The sequence below is a fragment of the Leguminivora glycinivorella genome, chromosome 17, assembly GCF_023078275.1.
Source record: "Leguminivora glycinivorella isolate SPB_JAAS2020 chromosome 17, LegGlyc_1.1, whole genome shotgun sequence".
Lineage (NCBI taxonomy): Eukaryota > Metazoa > Arthropoda > Insecta > Lepidoptera > Tortricidae > Leguminivora > Leguminivora glycinivorella.
The window spans coordinates 7,611,489-7,633,205 of NC_062987.1; the positions used below are offsets into that span (position 1 = coordinate 7,611,489).

Sequence of the window (21,717 nt, forward strand, 5' to 3'; positions counted from 1 at the left end):
CTTATTTGGTCGTGTAATGTTAAAATTTACCCTCAACTGGCATAGGGAGCTTTGTGAGGGTAGACTTTGTTTACATTTATTTAAATTAAGTACCTAATGATACAGACTATAGTATAACTTTATAAAACACATGGCCGAAACAATATCCGAACGTTGGAGCCGTTCCTTAACCACAATATAGGCTGGCATCGTGATGCACGCATCAATATTGCTGTACCTAACGCCGTGTCACTTGCGTGGGTGACGGTCGCGCGATGGCCGCGCAACGGCGATGCGACGCATACGAAATCAAACCTTATCGATATGGAAGTATGAGACGCAACGGCGACGGCCACGCAAGACACGGCGTAATACGCGCGACCAGCAGGCACACGCCAACGCTTCAAGGCCATCACCCGATGACTCGGTTTTTACGACGGTGCCGCCCTTCCACGTTTAAACTAAAATCAATATTTTATATTCATATTCATATTCATCTTTATTTGTATTAAGCATACATTGTCACTATACATAATTATACATTTACATATATCACCATTATAGCTCTTATTATACTTAGAAAATAAAATCAATTAATTACATAAAATATCAAGAAACTATCAATAATGTTTTTTTTGTAATATATAGATATATTATATAAGTTTCCGTGCAAATTGATATATTATATAAGTTTCTGTGTGTGTAGGACCAATCCAATTAATAAAAGTTATTCGTACTCGCCAAAAAAAAAAATGGAATAAGTCATGTGACGTCTGTTCAAAATTGCACAAAGTCGGGTGTTACAAATCATACCTTAATAAAGGCGACACTTAACGAGTGCGAAATATTAATTTTAATTTATTCAGCCTGTAAACTCCGGCCACGGCAGTTAATTAAGTAAGCGGAAGAAAGCTCATTAATTTTTGGCCGGATGCGGCAAAATTCACATCCGCGTTAAATACACAACCCGGCAAAAGGCGCACTTTACCGTTTCGAGTGTTTTTAGTTAAAATTTAATTTCAGACACTGTCTTTTTGTTGCTCTTTTAGAATTTTAGATTATCTAGGTGGGTTGCTAATCATGAATTCATGTGTTCGTGTAAGTGAGAATAATTCATTTATGTAAAGTACCTTTTAACTTTGAAACGTATGATTTTATTTACATTTGTCTTCATTTTTAACCCCCGACGCAAAAACGACGGGGTGTTATAAGTTTGACGTGTCTGTCTGTGTGTGTGTCTGTCTGTGGTATCGTAGCTCCCGAACGGATGAACCGATTTAGATTTAGTTTTTTTTGTCTGAAAGCTGAGTTAGTCAGGAGTGTTCTTAGCCATGTTTCATGAAAATCGGTCTACTATGTCGCGATCGGGGTTTTTTTTTCAAAATTTTAATTTTGTGGTTAAGTTTGTTGCTCTTTTGGAATTTTAGATTATCTAGGTGGGTTGCTAATCATGAATTCATGTGTTCGTGTAAGTGAGAATAATTCATTTATGTAAAGTACCTTTTAACTTTGAAACGTATGATTTTATTTACATTTGTCTTCATTTTTAACCCCCGACGCAAAAACGACGGGGTGTTATAAGTTTGACGTGTCTGTCTGTTTGTCTGTCTGTGTGTGTGTCTGTCTGTGGTATCGTAGCTCCCGAACGGATGAACCGATTTAGATTTAGTTTTTTTTTGTCTGAAAGCTGAGTTAGTCAAGAGTGTTCTTAGCCATGTTTCATGAAAATCGGTCTACTATGTCGCGATCGGGGGTTTTTTTCAAAATTTTAATTTTGTGGTTAAGTTTGTTGCTCTTTTGGAATTTTAGATTATCTAGGTGGGTTGCTAATCATGAATTCATGTGTTCGTGTAAGTGAGAATAATTCATTTAGGTAAGTACATTTTAACTTTGAAACGTATGATTTTATTTACGTTTGTCTTCATTTTAATAGCAGCCTCTAAGGTTTCAGTATCTCGTCTCTAGTGTTTTTACGACTAAAGAAAGCATTATCAATTAACAAAAATATTGTAAGGTACAGCGGGGCAAATCTCGACTGGGGGGCAACTGTAACTAATCCATTTTTTTCCATTATTACACTATGATGTTTGAGTTCTACAGGTATCCACTGAACACGCTTACCATATAATTATAACCGGTGGACATTCTATTTAATAATGCAAACATTGTATATCATGAAAAAATGGACCAGTTACATTTGCCCCGCTGTACCTTAATATGAAGTACGTCTATATCTAGAGCACTAGCACAGTATAGTTAATAAAGAGTACTATCGTACAGTATGGCCACTCCCTCTCCCCGCTGAAAGTGCCGCCCACCCCCTCTCGGTTACCTCACAGTTACCGCCTGTCAAAAACGTGAACAGTCGACCTGTCATATCTCACTCTTACAAGCAGGGTACGCGTTCACCTACACGAGCTTAGAATATGTGCTAGGAACGCGTCTCTTTCATATATTTGATCGCCAGTGTCCGAGATACGGCATATACTCGTACATGGCGCGCGAACTCGCATGCGATTTTTGGTACATTTCTGGCTGTTCACATAACATCTGTGATTTTAGTTACATTGCGGACTATAGAGGTGACATACATTACAGCACACCGATCAAATACCGCAATTTATTCAAACTGGCATACGAGATCTCGCACCGTGTAAATGGGCCCTAATTCAGCCGGCTGATCAGATGCCTCATTGTGATCGAGATCTCGTAACGTCTAAATCAGGCCTTATTCTATCAATCTTTGTAACACAGTACCTACCTATCTTCACGATGCATGTCACTAACAAATCATATTTCACAACAAATGCTCGAACACATAAATCACTCCAAGACAAAGAAGCACAAATTAAATCACAACAGGCGGGCTATTACGGTCCATTTTATCACGCGTCAACGTGGGATAAATGATAAATTTATCGTAATTTTATACAATTTTGATTGATTTGACATCTTATCACTTATCCACGTGACAGCTGATAAAACATTGACTTTCATACCATGGTCGATGGATAATATGTCATTTGTCCAAATTTTTCCTTAGACTAAGTGGATAAGTGGAATGATAAGTGATATAATCTGATAAATTATATCGTTTTATATCACTTATCCTCGTTTTATCCAGTTTGACAGCGTCACACAAGAATTGTTGTATAAATGATATATAGTCGAATTTTGACGCTTAATCTGTCATTATTTTATCCTACTACTCATTGATCGACGATAAAATTTACCGGAAGTAATAAGGTTGAAAATCACTTATTTTTTTGTGTTAATCAACTGTCAATAGATAGGATCTAAATAATATATTTACGCTTTTTGGCCACCAACGTGCACGTTCTACCAAAAAGACTACCTTGTTTCCCCAATCATGTAAATTTAAGTTTCATTCATGGGTCTCTCGGTATTCACTTAATTAAAATTCTACTTGGGCAAACTACAAAATGATAGTATGAAAAGTTACGGTTGTATTCGTTTATTTATGTTTTAAATATAAATATAAAATGACACAGAGGCAGTATCTTCAAACATCGTTGTCCCGCAGACGACACAAGCCTCAGGCGTGATGATGTAGATCCGGGAACTAGACGAGGCGAATGGGCTGGTGCTCTTTGTCTCCGCATTTCTTGATCGACTTCTTGTAATCATGTGATAATAAATATAGATAGGTGTACACCTTTTGCCGGTGCCGGTGTGCAATTCATTCACAACACAAGTTGAGTTCACTGTTTCGCAGATTAGTCTTCATTATAACAAAAACAAGTATGTATAAACAAATATTTTTAGCAAATATAATTTTACAGACACAATTCTGTCAATGTCAGCGAATTTTTTTTTTTCTGAGTTATACGTATGCAGTAATTGTATTTTTCTATTCGACGCTAGATGGAGTTGTCATACTTATTGAAATAAGCGTTTAATTACGCCGGTGTAACTCTGTCAATGAGTATCATGACACATCGCACAATGTACAATGTAAAAGCTGCCAGCTGTCTATGGAAAATAAAAATAATGTTACATTGACATTTCACATGTATGTATAATTTTTCAAAACGGAAATTTATTTTAAAATATCTAATGCAATAATTATTAATCGTTATTAAAAATATATATTAAAGACGGTTGGACTAAAGCAAAGGGGGCGTATGAAAAAAGACAGAAATTATATGACCAAAAGTGAAAAATATATCGGATTAATAAGGTTGGTGGCTATTACATTTACATGGTTTATGTTCGAGTAATGGAATGTTTGAAGGCACGTGTATGATTATTTTTGTGTTTTTATGTGTTTTGTTAACATCTCAAAGATAAGTACCTATCTATATCTTCTTCCTCTTGTAAATCACTAAGTACCTACTTAGATCTGATGATGTGGATTATAGATAAAATGTAGAACATTATGACTTATGATTTTAGATGTAGGTATGCAGTAGAAACAGCTTCGCTAATAGATAAGAGGGATAGGTGTGTGTGTGAGTATTTTAGAAAATAATTTAAATTTTTAAACACCATATATTCATCATATTTTCGTTCAGGTGTCACACTCACAAGATATTAATAGCCTCATAATAAGTACCTACTTACTATCTTAGCTTACACTTAACCGACTTCTAAATCTCAAACGGAGCGGAGAAGATTGTCAATTTGTCTGTTTTTAGGGTTTTTTACCAAAAAGGTACAATAAGAAGCATTATGACGTGACTCTGTCCGTCCGTCCGCTTGTCTGTCTGTCTGTCCGTCTCGTCTGTCTATCCGCCTCTCTGTCCATTTGTCTGTACGATAGTCTGTCCGTCTATCTGTCCATCTGTCTATCCGTCTGTCTGTACGTCTGTCAGTCCGTCTGTCTGTCTGTCCGTCTGTCTGTCCGTATGTCTGTCCGTCTGTCTGTCTGTCTGTTCGTTTAACTGTCCATCTGTCTGTCCGTCTGTTTGTCCGTCTGTCTATCCGGTTGTCTTTAGATATATTATTTTTTGATAGAGTATAATTATAGTTATACAGATTGATCCAATTTTTATCAAATCCAAGTTCTGATAATGGGATCCTGAAGAAATTGAGGGAACTCATCAAATACAATACAACACAATACTCTTTATTGCACACCTCACATAGTTTACAAGTAATGCACAAGAAACAAAAATAAATCAAACAGAGGTAACAACAGGCGGTCTTATCGCTTAAGAGCGATCTCTTCCAGACAACCTTTGGGTGCTGGAGTTAATATAATCAGAATATATGGTAGATGGCTCGTACATATGATACAGTATCTTTTGTATTTTTAACCCCCGACGCAAAAACGATGGGGTGTTATAAGTTTGACGTTGTCTGTGTGTGTGTCTGTCTGTCTGTTTGTCTGTCTGTCTGTATGTGTGGCATCGTAGCTTCCGAACGGATGAACTGATTTACAATTCGTTTTTATTTTATTTGAAAGCTGAGTTAGTCGGGAGTGTTCTTAGCCACGTTTCATGAAAATGTGACCACTATGTCACGGTCGGGGTTTTTTCAAAATTTTAATTTTGTGGTCAGGTTAGTTAGTAAATAAATGAATATTATAGGACATTCTTACACAGATTGACTTACACTGACAGACAACGATTTATATGATAGATAGATAAATGATTTATTGTCACAACATGGTCGTTAAAATCTGTACCTTATAATATATCTTAAAGTTCTATCTATGTAACCTAATATACAATACTTAGGAAATTTAACTTACAATCTAGGTATACGTGATAAGTGGACAGTCTCAGCTATGTGCTAATAATATATAAATACATAGAAAACACCCATGACTCAGGAACAAATATCTGTGCTCATCACAAAAATAAATTCGAACCCGGGACCGCGACTTAACAGGCACAAGGTCACTACCGACTACGCCAGACCGGTCGTCAAACATTATGACGCATTCAAAAAACAGTGACATTTGGATGGTGTTATATGTTTTTATACCAAATAAATATATTTTTCTTTCATTCTGAGTGGAACTACGGATGGTGGTCAGAAGGGAACTACATATTTTTCGATGCTCTTGTTATGAGATTTGATTTCTTCGTTATGGTTGTAAAGCATGTTAGGTTTTCAAGTCCCATTTTGGTTAAGCTCAAATTCTGGTGATGAGACCCATAAGGAAGCAAGGGAACTCCTCAAATATGAACGGCACACCTATAGTATATTTTTATATTTTTATGACAAAATCAAGGACACATTACCAACCGTGACATTTGGTGGAGTGGAATTGCTGATGATGCTCAGGAGTGAACCATTCAGTGAAACATATCGCTCACGTTTAAGTGTGCTGGCGTAGCGCTGGGACTCTCCTTTGTTTGCGCGGTGGGTCCGGCAGCTGCACGCGCGGCCAATCCCCACTCCACGTCGTTATTAAATTTATTTATATATAGTTGATAAGTATTAAGTTACTTTTAGTACTAACATAGTTCTAAGGATTTGTGATATTTACTAACACTCTAAGGATTTTAAAAATTCAAAATATAATAAATATACGACGCTGGAAAGGCTAATTGACTAACGTGCATTTTGCAAACTTTACAGGAGAGCCAATATAAACTTTTTTTTTTTGAAAAAAAATCATAACTTTTTGTTTATTTATTATACAATAAAATGACGTACTACGAAGTTGGAGGTATTTGTGTTGTTTATTTGATCAATATGATTGTATTCCGATATATGTACGTATTTACGAAATAAAGTCCACGTTAGACAATTGTCATTTTTTCAAAGTCAGGATAAAGGTCTAACCACCATATTCATAGTTTCTTAGGGAACGGATACTTAACTTATGCGACTAAAATTTAAAAAACCCCCGACACAAAAAAAAGGTGAATCAAATTAAAAATTAAATAAAAAAAGGGTGAAAAAAACTAAAAGTGCGAGCTTTCAAAAAGTAATAAAATAACTAAATAAGTAGCTCTAGGAATACCTACCTTCCTTCTTACGAAATACCTACCTTCTTCTTCTTAGGAATATCTACCTACCTTCTACCTTCTTACGAAATACGTAAGATGAAAACCTAACTACGAAATTCTTGAACGTAAAAATTTTGGTACTTAAACATAAAATTACTTGAATTCTTAAACACAAGAAATATGACAAAATAAATTATTAATTATTATTCTCTTTATTGATTTCCATTATTAATTAATGGTAAAGTGTTGTCGCGTCGGGGGACCGCTCTCAATATTAGCGTAAGGGCAGACGTCGTTGACGGTTGTGTTTCCGATGCAGTCTTTAGAGTCTTATTTTAAGATTGGGTGTTGAAATTTTTGCTCAGCACTTATCTAGTTTGTTTGGTTGTAAACATATACGTTACTTGTAATTCTAATACTTCCTTTGACATTTTGGTTGTATAGTTACATTGTTCATGTTCAGGTAGTTAGTTTAATGTATGTACCTAGTGAATTTTTTGTTAAACATTTATTAAGTTAGTTTAGCTGTGTAAATATTTAGTTTTTAAGTTTCAAGTTAGACAGGCAAAGAGCGGTCCCCCGACGCGACAACATTTTACCATTAATTAATAATGGAAATCAATAAAGAGAATAATAATTAATAATTTATTTTGTCATATTTCTTGTGTTTAAGAATTCAAGTAATTTTATGTTTAAGTACCAAAATTTTTACGTTCAAGAATTTCGTAGTTAGGTTTTCATCTTACGTATTTCGTAAGAAGGTAGAAGGTAGGTAGATATTCCTAAGAAGAAGAAGGTAGGTATTTCGTAAGAAGGAAGGTAGGTATTCCTAGAGCTACTTATTTAGTTATTTTATTACTTTTTGAAAGCTCGCACTTTTAGTTTTTTTCACCCTTTTTTTATTTAATTTTTAATTTGATTCACCTTTTTTTTGTGTCGGGGGTTTTTTAAATTTATAATTTAAGGTTTTTATTTCATTCTTTTTGTAGGGGGCTCTTTCTTTTGTCATATTTCTTGTGTTTTGGAATTCAAGTACCGAATTGTATGTTAAGTACCTACTTACCTACATTTTTTACGTTCAAGATGTTCTAGAGGTAAGTGCATGCTGTTTTTATAAAAATACTAAAGTCACTATAAGCGTGCCGTTCAGATCTGAGGAGTTCCGTTCTGACCAACATCAGGAGTTCCACTGCACCAAATGTCACTGTTCTGGACGTAAGTGCATGCTGTTCTTATAAAAATACCAAAGTCACTATAAGCGTGCCGTTCAAATTTGAGGAGTTCCGTTCTGACCATCATCAGAAGTTTCAGTGCACCAAATGTCACTGTTCTGGACGTAAGGGCATGCTGATCTTATAAAAATACCAAAGTCACTATAAGCGTGCCGTTCAGATTTGAGGAGTTCCGTTCTGACCATCATCAGCACTTCCACTGCACCAAATGTCACTGTTCCGTAAGTAAATGCATGCCATTCCTTTAAAAACACAAAAATCACCATATGTATGCCTTTCAGATTTGAGGAGTTCTCTCGATTTCTCCAGGATCCCATCATCAGAACTGGGTTCTGAGAAAAATGGGACCAATCTGTATTCATATACTATCAAAAAAAAATTCAAAATCGGTCCAGTAGCGACGGAGATATCGAGGAACAAACATAAAAAATAAAATACAGACGAATTGAGAACCCCTTCCTTTGAGATTTGAGGCGGCGGTTAAAAATCAGCACCGATAGCATAGTCGCGCCAGGCCATCCTTTTCGCACTTACTAATAGTACGAATATCACAGAATATAATAGTACAAATACTGAAGGCTCACTCCTTTGATGTTCATAAAATGCCGCCATTCTAAATTCTTACCTACATTAACAAACAGACCGCACGCGAGCAGCCGACATAGAATTCTATTGCGCCGCGTGAAGGTCGTCACCAGTGAACGGGCCGCGAAACTCGCGGCCGCCGCCATATACATGTAGCGCGGCGATAGAATCGCAGAATGAGCCGCCCCTTTAGGCCTAGCACATGATTGCCGCGAGAGTATGTCGCCGCGAGATAGATGAGATGACACGTCTTTGTCGTAATTGTATTAATGACATAAGAACCGGTAGTCTATCTCGCGGTGACATACTCTCGAGGCAATCATGTGCTAACCCTGCTGGTTTTATCATTTATCGCGCGATCAGGCTTGCCTCTGTAATCCATAATAAATAAATAATTTTTTTTTGTGGCGGCGACCATCTTGGACCAGCGGCCATCACCTACAGCTACATATACATACAATCACGCCTGTGTCCCATGAAGGGGTAGGCAGAGCACATGAAACTACTCAGGTTTCAGTGCCACTGTTGGCAAATAAGGGGTTGAAAGAAAACGAAACTGTGACATTGCAGTGACAGGTTGCCAGCCTCTCGCCTACGCCACAATTTAACCCACATCCCACAGTCGCCTTCTCCCACGGGAAGAAAGGCCCTCACCTACAGCTAATATAAATAAAAAACACTCGACTAATTCACCTTTTATAAACAAAAAAATAAATCAAAATCGGTAGATCCGTTCAGGAGCTACGACACGATGCGATGCCACAGACAGACACACACATACACACACACACACACACACACACACACACACACACACACACACACACACACACACACAGAGACAGATAGACACGTCAAACTTATAACACCTCATCGTTTTACGTCGAAACACAACTTTCTACGATAATTGGTCAAGTGCGAGTCGGATTTCGACTCTTCCATACAATTTAGTCATGAGCGCCTGATGGAATGTGATAGCAACGATTTCACAAACAAATAGTAGAAGTTTAGTACATTTCGTACTTTCAAGACGTTATATCTCGGAAACGATAAGAGATAGACCAAAATGGACTTCAGATTTGGGCTTTCGGTGGCACAATAGTGCCACACGAATTTTATATTTTCGTATATATAGACATTTTTTGGACCGATTTGGATAATTTTTTTTTTCAAAAAATCTAACCCGGGTGTAAAATCTTTATTTTTTGAGCTAGAAGGCTGAAAAAAATAGTATTTAGGTGTTTTTGTAATACATTTCGGGCCGCTAAGAATCAGCCACATACCATTGTAATTTTTTTTTATTAAAAAAAAAACTAATTAAAATTTTGAATAACCTCCGACATAGTGGACCGATTACCATCAAACATGGCTAAGAACACTCCCGACTAATTCAGCTTTCAAACAAAAAAAACTAAATCAAAATCGGTTCATCCGTTCGAGAGCTACGATGCCACAGACAGACACACACACAGACAAACAGACAGACAGACAGACAGACAGACAGACAGACAGACACGTCAAACTTATAACACCCCGTCGTTTTTGCGTCGGGGGTTAATTAAAACCCAACCCAAAAGAACATATAATAAGACGTTTCAAACAAAACTAGAATCGAAGAAAATGCATAACAGCCACTAGCTAACATTATGAAACACTGGTATAACAGCTTAAAAGGCACTTCACCAAAAACTAACACCTGTTTTTAGATGAGATGTCATACTGAAAACTATTGTATTTCTCATGAAAGAATCTTTAATTAAGTTAAACTTATTTGTGCAAGCAACAGCAAAAGTAAGTGATCATTATTCGATTGTAGACCTTATTATATTATGAAAAGGAAGATGGTCAACACTTACTTTTGCTGTTGATTGTACGAAAATAGACATAGGTTTCTACTGTTGCACCTTCGACGCTCTGCCGCCACCATGTAGTGAAAAAGGCGTAAAAATATGTGTATGTGAGTATGTATATATTTTAAATATTCTGGGGGCAATCTGATACAAATCAACAAAGCCCCAAACTAAGCAAGGCTTGTATTATGGTGTAATGGGCGACGATGTATATAGGTACTTACTAATGTGGATAAATGTAGGTAAATACGGTACCTACTTATATACATACAAATAAACGCCCTCACCGGGATTCGATTCCGGGACCTCCAACTTGGTAGGCAAAGTCACTAGTCAAGGTCAACTAGGTCAACAAGGTAACCGTATTCACTACAAGTACTACAACATTGAATCTCAAGATCTCCATACTATCTGACCCCTTTCCTTTGACCAGTGAGTTATACACGGGACAGTATAAAAACAAACTTATAGGTACTTTCAAAATAAACAATAGAAAGGTACTCGTAAATATTATTAGTAAGCTTAGCGTTTGTGTTAAAAAGAGAAAGGAACATAAATACAACGACTTATTACTTAAATATAGGTTCGAGTATCATTATTACTTTATACAATTAAAATTACGTATAATAATAATTAAGGAATACACAAAACAAAGACTTGAAAATGAAAATGAATTATTTATTTTTCAAGTAGGTAGACATATTACAATGCGCATAATTATGAACGTCAAATAAATCTACGCCGGCTCTAACCCTACGCCTCAGCCTCGAGAAGATTTCAGTCCCCCCTCAGTATCCACTAGTATCCACTATGGGACCGGCAAGAAACTCGGCGGGCCACTTATTTTCAATACATTACATCTTATAATTAACATGCATTAAATAACAAGATAAAATTTAACATGCAAAAGTATTCATCAAAAAAAATTAACAGACTAGGTAGGTACTCTGTGGAAATTAATTTCAATAAATTATATTGTAGTTTAATAATACGTCGTTCTTCTTAAGAGAAAACATATCAAATTGTCACAGAAGAAAAAGATAATATAAATCTCAATATCATTAAATATGTACAAATTCAAATTCAAATTCAAAATATATTTATTCATGTAGGCCTAGTTACAAGCTCTTATGAATAGTTCATTACATATATATTATGATCTTAATCTAATATATTATGATCTTACAAAATATAAAATATTTTATGTGCTTTCTTATCTGAACTGTGTCCTCTACCTACACATAATACAATTATTTTAATTGCTATTTGTTTTTTGCAGTTTCTGGTTCTGGCCATGCATGTTGTTTATCTATCAAATAGTCCTCGACTCTGTAATAAGCCTTTAATATCAATGATTTTTTTAAGTAGTTCTTAAGAGCTGGGAGGGGTAATCTCAAAACAGTGTCAGGTAACTTATTATAAAAATGTATGCATTCATTGCCCAACAAATGATTTCTGTACTTTGCGGACACGAAACTTCTTTATGACAAGCTTTGTTTCTAGTGTTATAATTATGCATATCAGAATTCTTAGTGAAACAGTCTAAATTCTTAACAACATAAATGATACTATCATAGATGTTTTGGAAAGCTACAGTTAAGATATTAATTTCTTTGAAAAGTTCTCTTACTGATTCACGTGTTCCTAAGTTGTAAATAAAACGAATGGCTCTCTTTTGTAATACAAAAATAGTCTGTATGTCAGCTACTTTATCCTAAACCAGAATACCATATGACATTAAACTGTGAAAATAACTATGATACACTAGGCGAGGTGTCTCAACATTAGTCAGTTGCCTGATTCTCCTAACGGCGTATGCGGCTGAACTTAATTTGTTTGCTAGTTTTCTTATATGAAGATTCCATTGTAGATTTTTGTCCAATGTTACCTCTAAACACTCCGAAATAAATGATCGCCACAATTACGCACGATAGCTGTCACGTCTTAACTCGAGTAGCACTAAGCGTTGACTAAAGAGTCGCCCGTCCCTTTCCCCCTTGTAAAATGTTTACGCTCATGGTCAGTTTTTGGTTTTAAAATACCTAATACGCATTACGCTATGACTGAAGAGTTCATTTCAATTCACTAACGTAAATTAAAATATAATTATTCGGTCAGGATATTTGACTATTAAATGTAACTTTTGTTTACCAAAGACAAGTAAAATGGATTAAAGGAGAATGTTGTGTTATTAATTTCTAGGATATTTGCTTAAACCACCTAAGCCACTATTTCGCCGGTTGGGATAAACGGCTAACGTGCAGTTTTTGACTGCCGCGGTTCTGGATAAACGGCTAACGTGCAGTTCTTTACTACCGCGGTTCTAGATAAATGGTTAACGTGCAATCATAACATTTTTTCATTCTGGTAAAATGACTTATAAACTAAAACATATAAAATTACATTAAACGAAATTGACTAACATCCAAACAAGTGTTTTTGGCGTTAACATATAGCCAGTATCTCAATAATTTGTCAAAAAAAGTGGCTTGTTAGAGAAAATGTTTTTAGTAAATTGCCTTTTTCCAAATTGCTAACAAGCCAAAAAAGTCTTCAGATCGTTTTGAAACCTGGCTCGTTAGACGCAGAAAAAATCGCTGATTCCAATGATGTATATAACTCAATATGCCCAAAAATGGTCTGTTAGTCAATTAGCCTTTCCAGCGTCGATATTGAATTGAATTGAATAAGGGGATTTGTTCTCTTCGCCTGGTATGTTTGTATGTTAGTATATTAGGTTTTCAAGACATAATTTTGTCAAGCTCGAGTTCTAATAATGGGATTCACGAGGAATAAGGAATACAGAAAAATCCTCAAATATTAACGGTAGGTATACGGTACGTATATTGATTTGTATTTCCATCAAAAAATCAATGATTTACCTACATTAAAAACAGTGGCATTTGATGAAGCGGAACTGATTATGATGATTGTCGCAAGATTAAGCTCCTTTAAACTTTTCCAGATGATTATTAAGCAAGTTACCCGACTGACTTAGATACTGATGTGTCGAAGGAAAGTTTCCAATGTTCTGAAATTTTCACATAGGAAAACTTCGGAAACTTTCCATACTTTGTATTTGTATGGACCGAAACTTTCCATTTCATAAATTTATATTCCCATTATTTTTCGTGAAAGTTTCGTGATTTTTTCAAGAAATTTTCGATTTTTTTGGTAAGTTTCCGCAACTTGCACATAACTAGACTTAGACCTTTCAGTGCTGGGTCCACATAACTTTAATTTTAAGTAATTATCTTTACAGCGCATTACCTCAAATGAATTGGCGTAAAATCATATTCTGTGCAATTAAATGTGGTACCATAAAGCCACCTGGATACCATCTTGGACCAGAGACACGCTGTACGAATTGTTGACGATACGAAACTCACAAGCGTTATTGATTGAATCCTTAAGTCTAAGGAGAGACTTCGCGTCTTTATGTGTGTTCTATCGCCTCTATACAAAGGGTTGTGTTCTGAGGAACTGGTTATGCCATCGTCTTCTCTTCATCATCGCACCGCTGCCGCAGCGATGATAAGCGCCCTGTCGATTGTGAGCGGCGCTCATCCATACACTTTGCAACTTAAATGGTCGCGCATCGTGCGGTTCAGAGGAATTTCCTCCCGCGGATTCTCCGACTGTGGAATGAGCTCCTTGCCGAGGTATTCCCGATGACTACAGTATGGGGTTCTTCAAAAAAGGAGTACTAGTTTCTACACCCTTTGAGTTGCAAGCGTCCATAGGTTTTCCACCGACATCCAACATTCGAATCTTTTGAAACCAGAACCTCAAAATAAATGAACGCTGGGAAAAATCAACAAAATGGCATTTTTTACACAAATTTAATGATTGCTCTTGTTTCAGGCCGCCGTGCGTGAAAAGTGCCAAAAATACTAATAATAATACAAAAAGATTCAAAGTCACAAATAATCTACCTACTTAATAGCAGCTAATTTTAGTGCTCCTTGGTAAGTTGGTAACCTGAATAAGAAAAATGTACAGGTAAAGGTAAGGTAGGTAAGGTAGAAGGTATGGTACGGAGTGCAGAAGGCACGAAACTTGACATGAATAATAGTTTTGTAATTAGGTAAACGCAGCTATTAACGCCCCCCTAAAGGCAATTTTTTAATAAACCCTTATTTTTAAGTATTCAGATTGCCCTAAAATATTGTTTTTTAATTTTTTATGCTAATTGAATGTTTATGAAAGATAAATATTAAGTGACCTGTGCTTAAATCGTAGATTTAGATGTAAAAAACATACTTTAAAGTTAAAGAGTCGATTGTTACTATTACCGTCCCATAATAATGGACGTGAGGCTATTAACGATTTTTAAGCAGATATTTCCGACCGTACGTGAGAAAAGGTATTTGTGTTCAGTGTCCTCAGTGTAAGTCGTATATACGTACCTGTGTAGCTGTAGGTGGCATAGTAACCCAATTATATACCTGTTATACCTACCTATGGATAAATAGCTTATTTTTCACGTTTAAAAAATACTGACACAAATTTAAACGGCACGCTTATAGTGACTTTGGTATTTTTATAAGAACAGCAAGCACTTACGTCCAGAATAGTGACATTTGGTGCAGTGGAACTGCTGATGATGGTCAGAACCGAACTCCTCAAATCTGAACGGCACACTTATAGTGACTTTGGTATTTTTATAAGAACAGCATGCACTTACGTCCAGAACAGTGACATTTGGTGCAGTGGAACTGCTGATGATGGTCAGAACCGAACTCCTCAAATCTGAACGGCACACTTATAGTGACTTTGCTAATTTTATAAGAACAGCATGCACTTACGTCCAGAACAGTGACATTTGGTGCAGTGGAACTGCTGATGATGGTCAGAACCGAACTCCTCAAATCTGAACGGCACACTTAGTGACTTTGGTATTTTATAAGAACAGCATGCACTTACGTCCTGAACAGTGATATTTGGTGCAGTGGAACTGCTGATGATGGTCAGAACCGAACTACTCAAATCTGAATGGCACACTCATAGTGACTTTGGTATTTTTATAAGAACAGCATGCATTTAAGTTCAGAACAGAGACATTTATTTAGTTATGTTTGTAAGCATATTGAGTTTTCAAGTAAAATTTTGTAAAGCTTTGATTTCTTTATAATCAGATTCATGAGGAATTGAGGAAACTCCTCAAACCTTAACGTAATACGTATATTCATTTGTGTTGCCATCAAATAATTAAAGCATTAAAAGTAGTTTTAATAAATACCTACACATTTCTACAAAATAAATACTGTAATAACTTAATGTACCTAGAAGTTGCAATAAATTACTGATTACTGATTACCTACATAATCCAACATTCGCAAGTAGCTTTCACCAGAACTCCAAAAGCGGCGATTTTTTTAAATATTCAACCTTAAAGCAGAATGCGTTTACCGAAGTTTGAAGTTAAGCGACACAATTGTAACGTTATGAAGGCTAAAAGTCTCGTACCTTACTCGGCAGGCCTCGTGGCCTAAACGCTGTACTCAATTCTTTTACAGTCTTCATTAAGTTACCATTCTATAATATACTATTTCACCACACCAACCTGGTACCTAACAGCTTTCTTTTCTATTCGAAAACACATAGCAAAATTGTATTTTATCCTGAGTCAAAGTAATTTGATACCTACAAATTTTAAGTTGATGTCTTAAGTTGGCTAGTAGATTTTATACCTATAAATGATGATTTTGAATGATAAATATTGAATGAATTGATAGAACACTTTATAACACTTTAAATATGAATTGATAGATTTTATTTAGTTTGATGTTTTGTTCGTGTTGGTGTGGTAAAAAATGTTGTGTTTCACTTGGTGGCAAAAGTTTGTTTATCCTTAGAGCCTTATTGAAACCCTCGCAACGCTCAAGATTCTAGTTTTTAAACCGCTCGCTACGCTTGCGGTTCAATATTTGGAATCTTTTGCTTGCTCGGGTATCAATGGAACGTGTGGTTAAACAACTTTGCCCCCTTGTAAAACAAATAACTATTTCCACACAAAATGTATTACATCCTATTTTAAAATGGTACTTTTACGAAAGGGAACTAAAGAGGATACAGTCATAAGTACACAGTCCGATATCACATTAATTGCAAATTATTACACTGGGATAAAGTATTGTAAAAATGGTCAGCTGAATTGATGTTGCCGATTGTTGACAAAGTACCTAATCAAAAACATGCTTATAATACTGTATATTACCTACAGTTTTATTTTCGATTGCCTACGATTTATTATTTAAATTTGATTAATTTACTAATGTAATATTTACATAAATAATCATCATCATCATTTCAGCCGTTAATCGCCCACTGCTGAGCATCATAGGCCTCCCTTCGTGTACACGTACGCCACTTATCCCGGTCCTGAGCTAGTCTCATCTAGAGGTGCCCCGCTGTTTTTCGAATGTCGTCTACCCAACGAGCCAACGGATGCCAAGCAGTTTTTTACACCGGAAGGCGACCACCATTCTGTCAACATTTTGTTCCACCTGCCATCACTCTGCCTGACAACATTTCCCGCCATTTCAATTTCGAAATGACGTCACCCACGTCTCGCACCTTGGTGCGGCGTCGGATCTCGACATTCTTCACTCGATCTTAAAGCTTAATGCCGAGCATGGTGCAATTTATGGCTCTCTGTACTACATATTTACATAATTATATAGACGGTCAGCTAAATCTTTTCACTAAAAAAGGCGAAAAATTTGAAAAATGTAAGTTTCAGTGGGTCACTATCAAGTTTACCTTATCGCTAAACGTCTATTTCGGCTAGATGTCAGAAAATTTAAATATACAGTCAGTATAAAGCCAATTCAGCTGGGATGACATGAAAGTAGAATACTCAATCAGCAAAAAGTAAATTTAACTGGATGGCTAAGACTTAGAATGAATGAGTAGCCAAACGTCTGGAAATATACATAGTCCGTATGATTAGCATATCTAAAAAGCCAAAAGTGTAGTTAGTTATTGACGTCAACACAGAACTATTCAGTAGCAAAACGTCCGGAAATATAATGTGTCATCGCCATGGTTTATAAATATGTAACAGAACAGTTCTTATTAACAGTGCGAGAAGGTCAAGACACTTAAGCATTTTAAAACCAGACGTTTTGCTAACGGGTCGTTTGGCGTTTATTCTATTTAGCAATAAAAACATTAAACAATCCAGATTTTTTGCTCCTTGACCGTTTAGCGTTCATGTCTGTTTTGTAATACAGACATTCGAAGATGAAGATGTTTTGCAGTTAGATCATTTTAAATTGTTACGTTTTAAGATCCGTGTGTGTATAATTAGGTTAGTGCATGTATTTGCTGATTTTGAATTGTTTAAGCTTTTGGTTTTTTGGTAAATAAAATATGTATGTTTATTAAGTAGGTATTAAAGATGTAACACTAGATGTATTTACTTTTGCAAGAAATAAAAGGCTTTTTTGCTACTTTAAGATCCAGACGTTTTGCTAAAGACACATTTAGCATTCATGTCTACGTAGCCACAAAGACATAACACAATCCAGACGTGTCAGCTATATAGTCTTTTAGCGATAAGGTAAATTTGATAGTGATCCGTTTCAGTGGCTAAGTTTTCGTAGGAGCGGAAAATCATTTGCTATGCCCTAAGCAAATGATTTTCCGCTTTGTGTTTTAGAGCACAGCACAGCGGATAGCATCTCGCTTGAATCTAGAGCAAAGCCCAAACTGGGGAAATACCTCCGCCTTACAGAAGACCGCAGCCAAATAGCACTAGACCATACTCACGGTGTTATGTTCCTGCGGGTGAGTAAGGCTGCCAGAGCTCAACGAGGGTGCGGTGTGTTAGTGACGGAACGACCTAACTACGGAACTAATTGTCCTTCGTCGTCAGCAAGCCGAACCCTCCTTGGAAGTTGTACACTCCTTTTTGCTGTGTACTAAACATAGCAAAAGGGAGTGTACAAGTTCCTAATGGGTTGGCAACGCACGTGACACTCCTTGAGTTGCAGGCGTCCATCATATTAGGTTACGGTGACCCTTTTTCATCAGGCGGACCGTATGCTTGTTTGCCACTCACGTAAATGCAAGCATGCCTTCCAAAACCTTGACGTTGGCGGAATCATCGACGAACCATCACTTAAAAAAAACCGGCCAAGAGCGTGTCGGGCCACGCTCAGTGTAGGGTTCCGTAGTTTTCCGTATTTTTCTCAAAAACTACTAAACCTATCAAGTTCAAAACAATTTTCCTAGAAAGTCTTTATAAAGTTCTACTTTTGTGATTTTTTTCATATTTTTTAAACATATGGTTCAAAAGTTAGAGGGGGGGGGACGCACTTTTTTTTCCTTTAGAAGCGATTATTTCCGAAAATATTCATATTATTGAAAAACGATCTTAGTAAACCCTTATTCATTTTTAAATACCTATCCAACAATATATCACACGTTGGGGTTGGAATGAAAAAAAATATCAGCCCCCACTTTACATATAGGGGGGGTACCCTAATAAAACATTTTTTTCCATTTTTTATTTTTGCACTTTGTTGGCGTGATTGATATACATATTGGTACCAAATTTCAGCTTTCTAGTGCTAACGGTTACAGAGATTATCCGCGGACGGACGGACGGACGGACGGACGGACGGACGGACGGACGGACGGACGGACGGACGGACGGACGGACAGACAGACATGGCGAAACTATAAGGGTTCCTAGTTGACTACGGAACCCTAAAAATGATTGAAAATGTAAAGAAAATTTTAAATTCGTGCCTTTTTTTTTTAGTGCCAAGATTTGGTTGAGCTGAAATAAAGATTTCTAAATTGTTTAAAAGAATTTATTTCATTTAACCGTACCGTTTTACTTAAAATAATAATCAAACGCCTGCCAAGAAATACTACGGACCAGGTAGTAGTAGCCGGATACACCTACTCAGCCTGTAAGTTCTTCTTTCCCGTAATGACGTAATGTACGATTATTTAATTACATACATACATACATACATACAATCACGCCTGTATCCCATAAAGGGGTGGTCAGAGCACATGACTACTCAAGTTTCAGTGCCACTCTTGGGAAAAAGAGGTTGAAAGAAAACTAAAATTGTGTTATTAAAGTGTGATTATTTAACTATCCATCAAAATTCTAATTTGTGGTCATCTGACCCGTAGTATTTCTTCGCAGGCATTTGATTATTATTTTAAGTAAAACGGTACATTTGTTTTTACTGATCGATGAGCAACAGTTAGTAAATATTTTTTACTAACGAGTAGACTTTAGCAATAGTATATTTAACAACCAATTGTTAAGTAAATTGATTTATTTTTATGACAAACGTTTCAATTGAGGGACCACCTGTGATCAATCGAAACTTTTGAATGGCATCTTTTACAAACTAAAGCTTGAATTTACAATGATTCGAGTACTTTTACTATCTCTCAGTCACACCTACACTTTAAATAATACTATTGTTCTCTCTTAATGCGAACTTATCGCGATCGATTGAGGGACCACATTCTACATGATATTTTTTCGTATTGAGTTAGCAGAAAGGAGTCACAATTAATGAAATTAGTTTTAGAAATATTTTACTAAGAGTAGTTTACAGAAGTTGTAAATTTGAAGTGGATTATGAAATATGGATGTTTGTGCTTAATACATGTGGAAGCACATTGCGAGCACTAACCTTAGGCAGTACTTTCACCCTCGAGTAGGCAGCCATTAGCTAGAACTGGAAGTGCACCCGCCGATCTGTGAGCGTCAGGACCCCTGGACCACTACAGATATTTGTGTGATACTATACAGCACGACCACGGATGATTTTATTAATTCTGATGCGGTACAAATTCACGAAAAAAAATGTACTTTTTTGTACTGACGTTTAAAAAAAATGTACCCTTATGATTTTGGAGTTTCGACATAGGGCCCGTGGTCGTGCTAGGTAGGTACTCCCTGGCACGACCACACTATATTTAATGAGATTTAAAATTTCTGTTGCAGTACAAATTCACGAAAAAAAATGTACTTTTTTGTACTTACCTTTTAAAAAAAATACCCTCATGGTTTCGGAGTTTTGACATGGGGTGTGGTCGTGCTAGATAGGTGGTACTTCCTGGCACGACCACACTATATTTAATGATTTTTTTAATTTCTGTAGTGGTACAAATTCACGAAAAAAAATGTACTTTTCTGTACTTTTTATAAAAAGTACCCTCATGGTTTCGGAGTTTCGACATGGGTTGTGGTCGTACTAGATAGGTACTCCCTGGCACGACCGCACTAAGTTTTTGAAGTAATTTACATAGTACAATTTCAAAACACTTGTTTAACCATCAAATTAAACATAAATATAGTGTGGTCGTGCCAGGAAGTACCACCTATCTAGCACGACCACACCCCGTGTCAAAACTCCGAAACCATGAGGGTATTTTTTTTTAAAAGGCAAGTACATAAAAGTACATTTTTTTTCGTGAATTTGTACTGCAACAGAAATTTTAAATCTCATTAAATATAGTGTGGTCGTGCCAGGGAGTACCTACCTAGCACGACCCCGGGCCCTATGTCGAAACTCCAAAATCATAAGGGTACATTTTTTTTAAACGTCAGTACAAAAAAGTACATTTTTTTTCGTGAATTTGTACCGCATCAGAATTAATAAAATCATCCGTGGTCGTGCTGTATAGTATCACACAGATATTTGATGTTTAGTACATTCTAAAATTTAGTACCTATTTGATACTATTTGGTACCTGAGTACATATATTTGGTACCTCCACTGTTATCGAAAAATCGAGCGACTAAAGTGGCCAGACATTCTGACGTCAGGATGTCTGGACCATTTTTGGTTTACATAGTTCTAGACAACACTACTAATTGATATCTTAGTCAATATTTACTACCTATTTGGTACCTGTCAATATATTTTTTTCAAATTTTTTTGGCGTACCAGAAAAAAGTTATGACGGAATTTAAAGTTGTGAGCCCGGCCGTGCCGTTGAAGTATGTAGCGCCTAATTAATTGAAATACGGTTGTACTCACGTTATTATATCGCTATTGCTGCGACATGTTTCGGGCCAATTCGGAAGCCCCTCTTCAGGCGTATAGGAGTTCACGCGACGGCTAGACTCCGCAAACTCGTATTTCAATTAATTATTTG

General features: G+C 36.3%; 1 long non-coding RNA gene across 1 annotated transcript; it reads left to right on the top strand.

Annotated features, from left to right (window-relative positions):
- Positions 1 to 4,106: 4,106 nt before the first annotated feature.
- LOC125235420 lies at positions 4,107 to 17,550 on the top strand. Its single transcript, XR_007178085.1, has 3 exons — positions 4,107 to 4,180; positions 14,437 to 14,540; positions 16,889 to 17,550. It is a non-coding gene; the product is annotated as an uncharacterized LOC125235420 (long non-coding RNA).
- Positions 17,551 to 21,717: the final 4,167 nt, after the last annotated feature.